The 15,397-nt window shown below is 35.6% G+C and overlaps 1 protein-coding gene across 2 annotated transcripts in view; it reads left to right on the top strand.

Moving 5' to 3' along the window:
- NRIP1 (nuclear receptor interacting protein 1) overlaps positions 1-15,397 on the top strand; it is a 258,524-nt gene that overhangs the window by 171,527 nt on the left and 71,600 nt on the right. Inside the window, exon 5 of one of the 2 annotated variants that reach the window (XR_005019643.1) lies at positions 14,078-14,170. The exons of the other annotated variant lie outside the window; for it this stretch is intronic. The gene's annotated coding sequence lies outside the window, so the exon portion shown is untranslated. The remainder of the gene's footprint in view (positions 1-14,077; positions 14,171-15,397) is intronic. 2 annotated transcript variants of the gene reach the window in all.

Raw genomic sequence — 15,397 nt, 5'->3', positions numbered from 1 at the left:
TAGCTGACTTGATGCAAGTAGAAGCTTGAAACAACCCTTCTGCATTTCTGCTTCCCTTTGTGGATTCCTGCCACTGCTGTGAGAACATGCCCTGACTAGTCTGCAGGAAAGACACACGAGAAGGCCAGTGAAGGACCAATGGAGAAGAGCTGAGTTTTCCCAGTGATGCCATCAAGATAAGCTAATTATAACCAATCAGTCATCTGACAGCAGATGTATGAGTGAGCCTAACTGAGATCAGCCAACCCACTGGATGAAAGAAAGGAATAAGTGCCTGATGTCTTCAGCCACTAAGTTTGGGATGGTTTGTTTAGCAGCAATAGCAGATTGATATAGAATCATTTGCTCCAGACTTCCATTTCAGACGTGAGAAAACTGAGCCTGGGGATTTACATTTTCTCCAACTTTACGAAGCTACTAACCTCCCCAGATTTTAGAGTTGAGAGTTCTAGTTCTCATTTATGTAAAACTTAAACATCTAATTATAAACAAACTAGTAAAAACCTAAACACCTAATTATTGACAAACTGGTAAAATCTTACCAGATAATTCCAAATAACAGCACAATAAACAATGTTGCTTGGAATTGTTTTGATTAGTATTAACTTTAAGGTTAAAGATTTTTGTCAAGGCTAAGCTATATATTGCATTGCAGAAATTGTCATTCATGCAAATTCATTCTCTTGTGCAATTGAAAAGCTTCATTTAGTGTGCTGAATTTGTAGTTGCATTTGATTCTTAAGGAGTTAGCCCTGTGAAGCACATTACAACTGTCCTCTAGATACTGGACTAGTTTCCAATTGATTTCAAGTTGCAATTCAAATTCTTGTCTTTCATGTATAACAACAACATTATTTTAACTCTTGACCTCTCAAACACTATTGGAAATAAAATCCTAAACTTTGGAACTGGAGGAAATGTTACTGTGGAATATATATAAGGGTAACATCATATGGGTCCAGAAGGTTCTTTTCAATTATAACTCAAGCTTTTGGATCTAAAATATAGAGTTTTTTACTGAATTACACCTTTCCTATGGCAATGCATCTGGATTGAGAAGTGTATATTCAGAATGGTATTCTCTTTTAATAGTTTGATATTTAATATGATTTCCTTTTATTAAGCATGTCTTATTTTTTTAATCTTGATCTAGTAGATTATTAATTATGTCAATTATTTTTTTCTTTCTGGCCTTGGAGATAGGAGATGATTAATAGTCCTTAAATGAGTTTTTCTTTCTTCTGATGTTGACTTGCTTTTAAGGACCACGTTTTCCAAACATATGGCACTGGAATTAATTCACTTTGATTTTCATTAATTTATTGAGTGTGCACTTTTTGGCCAATATTATAGTATCATTAGTTGGCCACAATAAATCTATATTTATGTTCTAAAATAAGTTGATTTCTCTAGTCTTCCTCTCTATGAGCTTAGGTTATTTTTTATGTCTGTGACAAGGTTCAAAGGATTTAAAGGAAAAATACATTAAAAAAAAATAGTTTGGGGAAGAAGAGATATGCCTAAAAGTTTAATGAACTATGCATTTCTGTCACCAAAATTCAGAAGAGACCATATTAATATCACCAAAATCATTTCACTTTTCCTAGTTACAAATTATTTAGTTCTTCCAATAAAAAAGATGAAACAAACAAAAGCCTAGGGTTTAGTTATCTACTACCGTACAATAAATTATCCAAAACTCAATGGCTTAAAATAACAGACATTTAGTATCTCATAGTTTCTGTGGGTGAGGAATCTATGAGCAACTTAACTGGGTCCTCTGCTCAGCATATCTCACAGGCTATACATCATGGTTTCCTCTGGGGCTGTGGTCTAATCTTGAGGCCCAGTTGAGTGAGGATCAACTTCCAAGCTCATTCATATGGTTGCTGGCAGAATTCAATCCCTTGCAGACCCTCAGACAGAGGGCTTTGCTTCCACACTTTTGGCCAGAGGCCAGCCTCAGTTCCTTGTCAAATGCACCTCTTCAACATGGGAGTTTGCTTCATCAAAGCCAGCCAGAGAGAGAATCTGCAAGTGAGAGGAAAGTCAATCTTTTGTAACCTAGTCACTTAGATGACATCCCATCACTTTTGCTATATTCTGTTCATGAGAAGCAAGTCACTAGGTCCAGCCCACACTCAAAGGGAGGAGTTCATACAGGGTGTGAAATTATACAGGAGGAGCTTCTTAGAAGAATACCTATCATAGTTAGAGTGGTCCAGCTGTTACTGTGTTACTGTTGTCTCCCTTTCATATATATATGTGTATATATATAATTTCTCTCTATATGTATATATATATATATATCACTTGGTTTTTCTTATCTATGACATTTAATCACATATATTTAACATCACAACCTAGTGAGAACATTGTAATATACATGAAATTTACATGAAGTGGTTAAGCACAGAGTTCTAGAGTACTCTAGCAGCATTAGTGAAAATTTGGGGTGTCCAATAGTACATTGGGATTCTGTTTTCAGAATTCAGTCTACCCGTGAGCTGTTCTCTTCTACAAAAAGAAAGAGTGGGTTATATTTTTTTGGTCTGCTCCAGTGTGGGTCAAATAAAGATACAGAAAACAACACTGACTGAAAAATAAGGAGATGCCAAACCCAGCATGATTTGCACTTGCAGCTGGTATTTCACACAATACGGAGAAATAAATTTCTCAGATTCTCAATTGTGCATAGCTTTGCAATAGCTACAGTTACAGAGAGAGTTAATAAAGATTTTTTACATGACATCTAGATGTGAATGATTTCAGATAATTGAGAATTCTCTGTAATTAACAATATAAGTTCTGACAATACAAGGAGCTGGTCATCCCAACACAAACTGGCACAGAAGAGCAGACTCTGATCTATGAAAGAGTAGAATCTAGAGCAGGCCAGGTCAGAAAGATTTCTTTTCACCTATCTTGACAAAGGTTTTCATCAACTCCCTCAGGTATGGTGGAGGCAGACGTTACTAGTGCCCACCAATGTCCAGTTTTTCCCTCCAGGCTCATGGAAGGTAATACTTCCCAGCAACTTTTCAGTTAGGCAGGGTCATATGATTTTTCTGGCCAAAGGATCATAAACAGAAGTGCCATGTGTTACTTTCTAGACCAAAATATAGAAGAATGGGTCTGAAATCACCACACACTCTCTTCCCCCTTGCTGGGGTAACTGATGATTTTCAATTGGTGGAGTCTCTGCCAACGTGGGTCCTTGACTAGGTATAATACATAAAGGAAAGCCCCTGCACTGTCCAGTGATGGACATGTATCATGCCTAAAGTGACAACTTTTTTAAATGTTAAGACCCTTTGTCTTACTTTCCTGTTGCTGCTATAACAAATTACTTTAAGCTAAGTGTCTTAAAGTAATGCAAATTTATTATCTTACACGGCTGGAAGTCAGAAGTCCTAAAATCAGAGTTTTGTTGAGGCTGCATTCCTACCAGAGGCTTTTGGGGAGAAACTGTGTCCTTGCCTTTTCGAGATTCTAGTGGGCACCTACACTCCTTGCCTTGTGGTCCCTTCCTTCATCCTCAAATCTATCAACATAGCATCTTCAAATCTGTCTCTGTCTCTGTCTCTCTCTTTTTTTCCTCTCTCTGTCTTTTCTCTGCTTCCATCTTCACATTTCCTTCTTTGAATCTGAGCCCCCTGCCTTCATTTGTTGTAAGGATCCTTGTGAATACATTGGGTCCATCCAGATAATCCTGTGTAATTTCCACATCTCAAAATTTTTAACTTAATCTGCAAAACCCCTTTTGCATGTAAGGCAACATTCACAGGTTTTGGGGATCAGGATATGGACATAATTGGAGACATGTGACCTACCATATCCTTGGATTTAGAGGTTTATGTGTTACTACAGCATAGCTTAGTGTATACTGAGTAATACAGAAGCCACTGGAACCTCATTTTGCATTAATGGGGTATGAGTATGCTTAAAGTAGCTATTTAGTGGGTTCAGATAGTCTCAATTTTTCTTTATGAGGTTACAAATTACAGAACTTGCTTATGAAAGATACGTACAAAATGCACAAAACAGAAAGATAATTATGTATCATTCTCAAGTTTTTGTTTTTTTTTTTTTGTTTTTTAATTAATTTATTAATTTATTTATTTTTGGCTGTGTTGGGTCTTTGTTTCTGTGCGAGGGCTTTCTCTAGTTGCAGCAAGTGGGGGCCACTCTTCATCGCGGTGCGCGGGCCTCTCACTATCGCAGCCTCTCTTGTTGCGGAGCACAGGCTCCAGATGTGCAGGCTCAGTAGTTGTGGCTCACGGGCCCAGTTGCTCCGCGGCATGTGGGATCTTCCCAGACCAGGGCTCGAACCCGTGTCCCCTGCATTGGCAGGCGGATTCTCAACCACTGCACCACCAGGGAAGCCCCCATTCTCAAGTTTTTGATTTCTAGGTTTGCCAGACAAGGTAAACACCAAATAACACCAAAACAAGCTTTATTCCTATTTGGGTATTTTTATATTACACATTACTTATTGTATAATTGCATCTGAAGGAATTATAACAGATATGTAAATTATCTGAAATGAGTGAGAATATATTTCTAAAGCTTATTTAATTATAACAATAACCACATTTTATTTATTAGGTTGTTTTCCTATGTGGACAAAAAGACTTTTTAATCTGCAGATAATATCTTGCGCTTAGCCACCATTATGTAATTACTTTCAGGTAGAATTTTATGATGTGGAAGTGCTCATGAAAAAAGCCAATTTTTTTAATGGGGTAGTTATGTTCAAGATACAAGCAGATCAGGACAGATGATTAGGATACATGCAGCAAGACTGCAGATGAAATTTTGTGTGTTCAGACAGTGACTCATATAAGAAAGGGAGCTAATGAGTATGGGGCTTGCCCTAATTTTTTATCATTTCAACTCCAGAAAATCATAAATTCAATGATTCATTTATTAATTCATCCATTTATCCCTTCCACATTTCTTCAGGACCCACTAGGATGATACTGTAGTTCATTTATAAGGATATAGGCTTTGGAGACAGATTGACATCTAAGTTTTAATCTCAGCTTAACTACTTACCAACTGTATCCAGTTGGGCAAATATGGCCTCTCTGACTCTTAGTTTTGTCACTTATAAACATAATAATAATGTCTACACTTAAGGGGTTTTGTGAAAATTAGAGATTATGTACATCAACACTGTAAATTATGGGCATTCAACAGATAATGATAGAAACTGTGATTGTTATCTACCAGAAATCAAGATGCAAAGATGAAAACCATGTAATTCCTAGCTACAAATAACTAAACAGGGAACAAACAACCACAATGCAGTTAGAGGTATGGGCAAGCTATGGATCAGGGAGAAGAAAAGGATTTAGTCTATGGCAGGGTCATAAAAGGGTTCACATGATAAGTGACATTTTAGATGGCTCAGAAAAATTGTATTAGGTGTCCAAGAGAGAAGACATTGGAGCAGTATGTATAGTTACATGTATGAAAGCCCAGGGAAAATACAGGAAACTTCAAGTAATTTGGTTTCTCTAGAGCACAGGGCTTTCTTAAACTCTCCCTCCTTCACCATTTTGCTCTTTCAAGATTCAGGTATAGCATAATTTTGCCTATGAATCTTTTCCTAATATATATCACTCAGAAAAATTACATACTCCTTCTCTCATGCTCCTTCTGTATAGAATATATACCCCAAAGACATAGTTTCTACCACTTTAAAAAAATTTGTCTTTCCTCTCTACTTGGTTGTAAATTTTACAGGTTCATTGACTATGCCTTATTCATCATTATATTTAAAAGAATAAATATTAAGTAATTATAATAAATATTTCTTGACTGAATGAATACATGAATGGTGGGGCAATGGCAAGAGACTAGAAGAAGTCTGAATGAGTTTGCTAAGCTAAGGATTTTGGATTTTTTCTTGTGGGTGACAGAGAGGCATAGGGAGGAGAATGAATTGGGGAACCAAAAAAAATGAATTTTAGGGCATCATAATTGTCCAAGACAAGAGCTAAGGGAGAATGGTGGAGAGTGAGGGGAAGAGATGTATTCAAGACATATTTATGACTTGGAATGGACAAACCTTGAGAGTTGTTTGGTAATGGACATAATTTAAATTCCTGGCAGATGAGAATATTTGGATAAATGGTCCACACTGAACATGTTGAGTTTGAAGTTTCTATGAAACTCCTGTCGAGAAGCAGTTATAAATATTTTACAGGAAGTCAGGAGAGTAGCTAGTGTTGGAGAGCGATGTTTGGGAACATAGGTGAAATTGAAACTGTAAAGATGGTTGAGATCACCAAGGAAAGAGTGCAGACTGAGAACAGAAGGTAGAGTCGAGCAAAGAACCATGAGTAACATCAATATTTGAGGGGTGAAAGGAGAAAACAAAGCCAGAAAAGCCAATTGGAAAAGAAAGATCAGAAAGAAAAGAAAACCGGGAGTATTGTGTGTGATTGAAGCTAAGTGGGTTTCAGGAAGGTGGGTGTCATTAAAAAAAATTTTGAAAAGAAATAAAATAATATGGCTTTTGAACAGAAGCTCCTGAAATTAGCAGCTAAGAAGTTTGTGGTAGCCATTTTTGCCACATTTTAGTTGTAAGGGAGACTCCAGATTAAAATGTTTGAATAGAGACTTGATCAGAGAAAGAGGATTCTGCATACAGACTTCCTTAAAGAACACTTTGACCTGAAGGATGAAGATAGGCTACTCATTAAAAGATCAAACAGGGCCAAATGTGGATCATTTTAGTATGTGAGAGGCTTGACCATAATTATGGCCTGAGAGAAAAAGCCAGTGTAAAACAAGCGATTGAAAATACAAGATAAATACAGGATTATCAATGGAGCAAGTGTTATGAGGCAATGGAGCAGGATAAGTAGAAAGAATGGTGACAGAGCTTGCACTTCTCCACACGCCTAAAGAAGAGGGGAAGAGAATTGTACAGTCAATATTGGTTATGAAGTGGCCATAAAATGGTGACTCTGTCTGTAACTGTTTAAGGCATTTATTCGGAGGTATAGCTCATTGTTTTTCCAGTAAGCATTTAATTGAGGCTGTGCTATGTGGCTAGCACTGGGATAGATGTTTTCACATTTACACCGTCATTTAGTCTGAAGAGAGATCTTTGATCCTAAAGAGAGGTTTAACAGTGAGGCTGTAAAACAAGTGTGGGGATAAACTTTTGGAGGAAAATACCTAGGAAGTTTTTCAGATTACACCATCCAGCTATACTTCTTGGCCTGAGGATAAGTTGACCTGTCTTCCAACCTCAGGAAATGACACACCTAGTGTGATTTGTGTACGTGGAGATGTGGTAGTGGGGGAGGATTGTATGGAATGCCCATATTTTGTGGCCTCTAGGCCAAAATAATTGCCTTTTCTTTAGGGATTTTGACTTATTAGCTTTGGATGTCTAACATGTCAGCTTCATTGGGCTGGTTCTAGAAAGCCATTCATAGTGGCAAAGAGCCTTAGAAAATATAGACAAAATATAGACATGTACTGTGAAGATGAGGACCAAGGTTTCTTATTCCAGGTTTATAATTCTTTCCAAGAGGTCATGGTCATCTTCATCTGAGATTTAGTTTGAGCATGAAATTAGAAAGTTCTAGTTTGCATGTGGAATTTCATTCTGATCATATTAGAACAATAAGGAGCATTTATGAATTTTTTCATTCCACTCTTTTGAAAGGAATTAAATACAAATTAATTAAATGTATTTAATAGATGAGAATCCTATTTTCTAAATAGTGTTTGGGCTAACATAAATTCTTCTCAGCCCAATGTTTACTTTCCAATGGTCTATGTAAGATAAAGAATTGATTTTAGTTTACTGAGCCCTACTTTGCCATATTTATTTATGTAATGGTTAGTTTATAGGCTTGTTTTAATATCAACCAAAGAGTGCTTTGTTTCTATTGACTTTTCAGCTTTTCTACATTTCTCTTCTCTTCTTTTGTCCCTTTGTCCCCTTTCAGTGGGCATTCTCATTTATTTACTACCTTTAAATCTTCTGAGCCCATTCTTTTTGCAGAACTAAATCTTTAATCACTGTGGCAGGGGTTGAGGGGGTCTTATCCTCTATTCACTTAGGTAAATGGCTTATATTTCTAATTTAAAAGGGGAAAGCGAGAAGGAGAAAAAACTTCTACAGGACGGACAACTGGGTTTCTTTAGGAAAGATAAATGGGTTCTTAGGAAAACAAATGGGAGATAAGAAAGTTTGTGATGTTTGTTTATGCCAGTGTGAGTGGTCTTTTTCTGTCTTCTTCATAGCCATAAAATTCTCCACCACCACCCCCAGAGAAGGTATTTATGATAGTTGAATTCTTTGGGGAGAAATCTCTTTAGACAGATAAGGGAAGTGCAGAAAAAAAAATTATACACATTGTTATGTTCTGTATCCCTTAATTTCCCTGTCTGAAACTTCCCATAAGTTTCATAAATAAGCTGAGTTTTCTGATTACCCCATATCTCATTGAATCAGTATTCTAGTCCTGGGAATAGGCCAGTAAAATTATACAGTTGTATCTTATTTCAGGAGGCAGTGGTACAAGTAGGGGTGGGGCACCCACAAAAGTTAGGCCTTTATATGGTGTAAGCAATTAGGCACTTAATGAGGGATATTTCTATGGAAACAAAAGAAAAATAAAGATTAATGACTAGAATAGACTGCAAACCCGGGGGTGTTGTTTTGTTTGTTTTTCCATTCAAAGAGTCTTTAGATGGTATAGTAAGGATGGTAGTGGCAGTGTCACAGTCATGGTTATTTCCTGGAGCAGAGTATGGAAGATGCAGGTTTCTAGTAAAATTTATGAGTGATCCGCAGTTATGGTGATGAATTTTTGTGTTAATTCATCTAGCTTCAGCTTGCAGCTCTTTGGGAAAAGGGCAATTTTAGTCCTCAGTGATGCTAAGTCAGGAGGGTAGGAGTAAAACTAGAAAGATTAATTGCTGAAAAAATATACAAGATTGCAGGATGCAGTTTAGAAACACGCAAAAACAGCTCAAAGACAATGAATAGGACTAGAATCTGATAACCCACAAGGATGCGTTACAGATTTTCAATGAAACATAACTTTTTTCTCTACAGTCACCCCAATTTTGATCAAAAATAGGCAAAGTAAAATTACTCTTGCTTACAAAATAAGTCTAGTTTCATTAAATTTGGCCTGGTCATTTACATAAATGTGGCAAGGATGGAAATTGACTATATAGACCTTTTGAAGTTTGCTTTGCTGGAACTTTTTAAAGCCTCTTGTATTCGGGAAGTCAAGCCAAGAACTTGCCATCGGACTTTATTTGCAGTATCTGTAGATTTGGGTGAATTTGTCTCTTCTTGAGGTTCCCCAAATAGTCTACATTTCCTGAGCTGGTCAGGAAGTTACTATCCTTACTTATTTGTAAGGCTTGGAATCCTATAAATCAGATACAACACCAGTTTTTTTAAAGAGGGCTTTGTAAACATTGGCTTTATAAAGTCAACCTAGTTTCTTAAAACTGTATGGTTATAACTGATGCTATGCACATCATTCTCAAATATGACATTCCAGTGAAAGCTTTAGTAAAACTAATGTTTTCAATTATGTCCTGTTATAAGGAGAAAATATTCTTATTGAACTTACACAAATAACTATATTGCCAGAGTTTCTGCATTCTGGAGGGATCAGGTAACAAGAAAAAGATAAATGCTTCATTTTTACTTACAGGGTATCATCTATTCAATTATTGTGTATAAATAGCTTAAAAGAAAGAGGTTCTTTATATCAAGAAAACAGAACACTAAAAAACCAGTAATACTCTGAGAAAAAGTCAAAAAAGAAACCATAATCCTTCTTCATTAGTTCTTTCAGCTCCACATAATTAATTCTTATTCTGTTTGATCTTGGGTTAGTGGTTTTATGAACTCATTAGCTTTTCCATTCGTTGTGGAAATCCTTAGTCATTCCAGTATATGATCTTAAAGTTATTTAAGCAATGCCATTAGAAGCTTGTACTTCAGAGTACCTGCCATAGTCCTTTTCATGAGTCTCTGAGACAGTCCTTTTTGATGAAGATGAAGCACTTTGGCCAGTAGCCGATTGTAAGAACTTTCAGAAAAGAATCAGAGTAAAACAGTAACTATGTATGAATCACTAAAGTCTTAAATGACTGTGGTTAAAGATCTGATGAGGGTTTATTATAAGGCAATTGAAAAGGAAATTTAGATGACTTTGTCACATACAACTTTTAAAAATAACTGGCATTATGACTGATAAAATTATACCAAGACATATTATGGATAGCAAGAACATTGTCAAATTTCTAAAAACTTTACATAATTTCAGACATACTTACATTAATAACATATACACATACAAATATAACCTAGGAAAGTAAGTATCTCTACTTATTTGACAATGCTTTCCATGCAATTTAGCTTATCAAATAAACCTAATTAGTTTGCCATCTCTCTTTTTACAAGGTAAGAAAAGAAATTCTTTGAAATTTTCCAGGGACCTTCTGGGAAATCTCAAGGTCAGTTCAAGGTCAATAAGACTTTATTTAGAATTTGATTTGGAGAAGTTATCAAAAATGTCAAAAAGTTTGAACACTTGATTAAACAGGATCACAGATCAATATGAAACAATACTATTCAACCAAAGTGATAATAAAAGATTTTAAAAGTAAATATAGGGGGAATGGGAAGTTAGTGTTTAAAGGGAACAGAGTTTCAGTTTAGGAAGGTGAAAAATTGGGGAGATGGATGATGGTGAGAGTTGCACAATAATGTGAATGTACTTAGTGCCACTGAACTGTATGGTTAAATATGGTTAAAATAGTATGTTTTATATTATGTGACTTTTACCCAATAAAAACTTTTTTTTTGAAAGTAAATATAGGAGATTATATGATTATTAAAACAAATAAACAAATTAGCTCTTTTAACATTTAGAGAACTTAGTTTTGGTTCTCTTAATTTTCAGGACACGATAAAGACAACATAAAGCACAAGAAATTATTCTGATAAGACACAGAATCTTTGTTCCTAGGTGAAAGACTCAAAAGGTAAAGAAAAACCTTTTATAATCTGTTATTAAGAGCAGAGAAGTGATCCAAGAAAACTTTGTCATTTTAACAGATAAAGGAAACCAAACTCTAGTTTTACACTGGTTATTCATAATAAAGCTCCTTGTAACAAATCCATTCAATCTTAGCTAGTTTAACCACATAAGCTATTATCTCTTGCCCTCTTCTTTCTCCTGTTTCTTTTCTGCCAACTCTTTATAACTTTCTATTTCCATCAGGCTTTTGTCCTTTATTTTCCTCTTTCTTGTTTTGGAACAATGTGTTGAAAACCTCTAAAAAATTACTTCAGGGCAAGATTACTCTCCTTTTTTTCCTTAATAAAAACATTCTACATTCTTTAAATACTTTGCATAGGGTATTTTTCTTCTATCTTATTAGTCTTAGTTTTATCCACACATACTGTTTACAATTCTTTTTTTTTTTTTGGGGGGGGGCTGCATTTGGTCTTTGTTGCTGCACGCAGACTTTCTCTAGTTATGGTGAGCAGGGGTTACTCTTCGTTGCGGTGCATGGGCTTCTCATTGTGGTGGCTTCTCTTTTTGTGGAGCATGGGCTCCAGGTGTGTGGGCTTCAGTAGTTGCAGCATGTGGACTCGGTAGTTGTGGCTCGTGGGCTCTAGAGAACAGGCTCAGTAGTTGAGGGGCGCGGGCTTAGTTGCTCCATGGCATGTGGGATCTTACTGGACCAGGGATCGAACCCATGTCTCCTGCATTGGCAGGCAGATTCTTAACCACTGCAACATCAGGGAAGTCCTGTTTACAATTCTTAACACTTAGTAGCCTCAATTTCCAGAGAAAAAGAACATGCAGGCAATGTGAACTGTCTGCTACAAACCAGCATTCTTTAGTATATTGGCAAGTTTATGAATACACAGTTTCATAATTTATAGAGGCATATGCTTCTTTATAGTAAAATATCTCAATATGGCAGCCTCCAGAGTGATTGATAAGTTCCAACCACCCTATTCTCATCATCAAACTCTTGGGGAGGAAACCTTTTTCCTCTACCCACTTATATTAAGGGACTGGGGTACTGCAAATTAAGCCGACAAAAAAGACAGATTAGCAAGAGAAAAAAAAAGTTTATTTGTTTGGACATGGGAGTGCACAAATGAAGTGGCTCATTAAACAGCTAAGATTAAGGGCTTATATATCTAACTTAAAAGTGGAAAGGGAGGGGTGAGAAAAGCGTTCTCAGAAAAAGATAGGTTTCTTTAGAAAAAATAAATGAGTTCTTAGAGGAAAAAACAGGAGATAAGAAAGTTTGTGATAATGTTTGTTTATGCAGGTGCAAGTGGTCTTTTCCCACCTTATTCATGGCCACAAAAATCCCCTGGAAAAGGGATTTATGATAGCTGAATTCATTGGGGAGGCTCTGCCTTTAGACAGATAAGAGGAGTTCAGAATAAAGGTTCTTCACAGAGGTATATTCTGGATCTCTTTCCACAGTCCACTGCAGCTTTATCCACGTGGACTTCCGTGACTGTCCTACTCTATAATGCAAGACGTAATTCCTGAAAGCCTCATGCCTAACGACAGTGAGGCCTAGTGTATTACATATAGCATAGATTGTGTATTTTTTAAACCACTGGATAGTTGAACTGATTAGGCTTTCAAGTTATATTTATTTATTTTTAAGCCACTATGTGTTGTAAGAAATACATGAAAGACAACAGAGACCCTGGCTTACTCTGGTTTCTCACAAAGTTATATAATCTAGTCTTTTCTTTGAAATTTATTTTTTTCTTGGGTAAAATGAGGATAATAATAAACCATTCCTACAAGATTGATGAAAGATAATGAGATAAAGGAGAATGAAAGAACTTGGCATAGTGTTTGATACATAGTAGGGATTCATTAAATTTCAGTTGAATCTAAATCTAGTTGAACCCAAATTTTTGATGATGGCAATGAACTAACCCATTATGTTTTCTCCCTGTTTCCATTCATTTCTTGTCTTACTTTTAACAGTTTTAATTATAGTGGAGATGTAATAGTGTAGTCTACTTTTTTCACTTAACATTATCTGATACATATTTACACTACATTTGTACCATGTTATCCCTCTTAAGGTCACTACGCCATGTTGTCACTAAAAATCAGTCAAGTGGAATCACACAGTCATTTGCAAGTGCTAGTTATTTGTTTGGCAAGGTGGAAGCTTATACTTTTAGATCGTAAATTAATGGCTAAGTTAATCTTCCTTTTTTAATTAAGAAAAGTCAACTAACCATAAATGTTGATTAAACAGATGATGCTACTGAAAGCAGCATATAGATAATATATGTTACACAAATTACTTAGCCCGTGTGTCTTCATGAAGAGTAAAGAGAAAATCAAGGTGATTATCTGAAATCTATAGGCACAAAGTCTAACAAAACAATGTTTACCTCAACCACATTTGTGAATTTTTGCAGGGATTAGCTGTCTAATTGCTCCAATAATCCACTTAGGTCCTTAAAATTTTATCTAAACCCTCTTTGTTTTAGTCATTAGAAATGATTATTTTCCCTTCACTATTTTATACATGTAAATATTGAGAAGATAAATGACAAAGAGTGATTACTAAGCTCTTTACAGGAAGTACTGAGAATAAAGGCAAAATACAAAAAATAAAGTTTTAAACTGCTCACATTATTTTGGATGGGAATTTTCTTGTTGTTCTTGGTCAATATTTATTAGTCTTACAACAAACCTTAGAGAATCAGCATCCTAAATTATTTCTGCGGGATGTAAATTCATCTGCTGTTCCTCCAGATAAGTTATTTATTTTAGAGAAAAATCAATGTTGAGGTTGAGACTTTATCAGGTTAAAAAGCAGCTTAAATCCAGTGATGAAAGTGTTATCTCTCACTTGCACTCGCTATTAGTTTGAATTCAGGTATTTGTGAACCTCTAGAAATATTTACTTTTTTGCTTATCTCCCTGCTGGTCTTACGATCAAAGAAGATAGGGGTATAATGTTTATTGTCTAAATGCCAAGTATTAATTAAATCATTTGATGGTTACAGACACTAAAGAAAAGGAATAAAAAGGAGACATTTTGTTCGTCTGCAAGAATAAAATAGCTGGCACTCCATTCATTTGGTATTCTACTCCATTTGGTAAGGACTCTTTTCCTCTTGCTTTCACTGTTTATGTTCAAACATCTAGAGGCATTTTTCTGATTGCCTTTGGAGACTGCCTGTGAGGATAGGGATTTACATTCATTTTCAAAGATCACGGTATCTCGTTGCAGAGAACATTCTTTCTACTATGAAATGCAGCAGTCTATATGAAAAATATGCAAGTGTCACTTGAAATCTAAGCTCTTAAATGAGAAAGAGGACATCTGGTTATACTGCTTGTGCTCTCTATACACCCACAGTCTGGAAACTTGCAGAAAATTTTCTTAGCAAGTAACCAAACAACTACACAGTACAATAAAACCTCACCCACCATTGATTCAAAGATGTAAAACAACCTTAAAGCGAGGAAGTGTAGAGTCATCAATTTTGTAATACCAACTTGTAAGAATTTAGAAACTATGTGTAAAGGTTACATGAACAATATCTTTGGAGGAATTTTGCAAAATATCTAAGAAAATAAAATAGTATATGATATTTTAAACAATTTGTAATTCTGACCTGTTCATTACTTGGGAGTTGACATCTCCAAGCCAGTCTTGATCAGTTCATATTATGAAGGATTTTATTGCACATTCCATTTTCTGCCAGGGACACTCTTTTCTCAGATACTCATGTGACCTGCTTCTTTATTTTCCTTTAAGTCTCTACTCAAGTATCCCTAGATAAAATAGCATACCCTCTGTCCCCAGAGCACATGTATTTATTTGTTTTATTTATCTGTGTATTTATTTGTTTACTGACTCTCATCTTCCACTAAAATGTAATCTTTATGAGACCAGGAACTTTACTGGTTTTATTCATTCTTTGTTCCCAGTGTCTATAGCAGCTCCTGGCACATAGAAGGTACACAATAAATATTTGTAGAAAAAAGGAACAAATGGAATTTGCCTGACTGTGAAGCAAAAAAAAAAAGACTAAGGAAAAGACGTAAATGGATAAATAACTGGTAGAACAATAACACAGAAAAGGGACTCTTTCTATTTGTGCCTGATGTTCTCAAATCTATTTGTTGTTTGTTTTTTGCTGGGCTTGAAATGTAGGCATTCAGCCAAGAGGCTGCATGCTGACTAATGAGATAGAGATACAGATCTAGCCCAGCAATATTCATATATTCTATATGCATTCATTTTTCTCTAGTGACATTTTAATATATTTTGGTGAAGATATTCCCAAGATAATGAAGATATGTCGAGTGAGCATTGA

This window comes from Balaenoptera musculus, chromosome 4 (genome assembly GCF_009873245.2).
Source record: "Balaenoptera musculus isolate JJ_BM4_2016_0621 chromosome 4, mBalMus1.pri.v3, whole genome shotgun sequence".
Classification (NCBI taxonomy): domain Eukaryota; kingdom Metazoa; phylum Chordata; class Mammalia; order Artiodactyla; family Balaenopteridae; genus Balaenoptera; species Balaenoptera musculus.
This window is presented reverse-complemented; position numbering and strand designations above follow the sequence as displayed.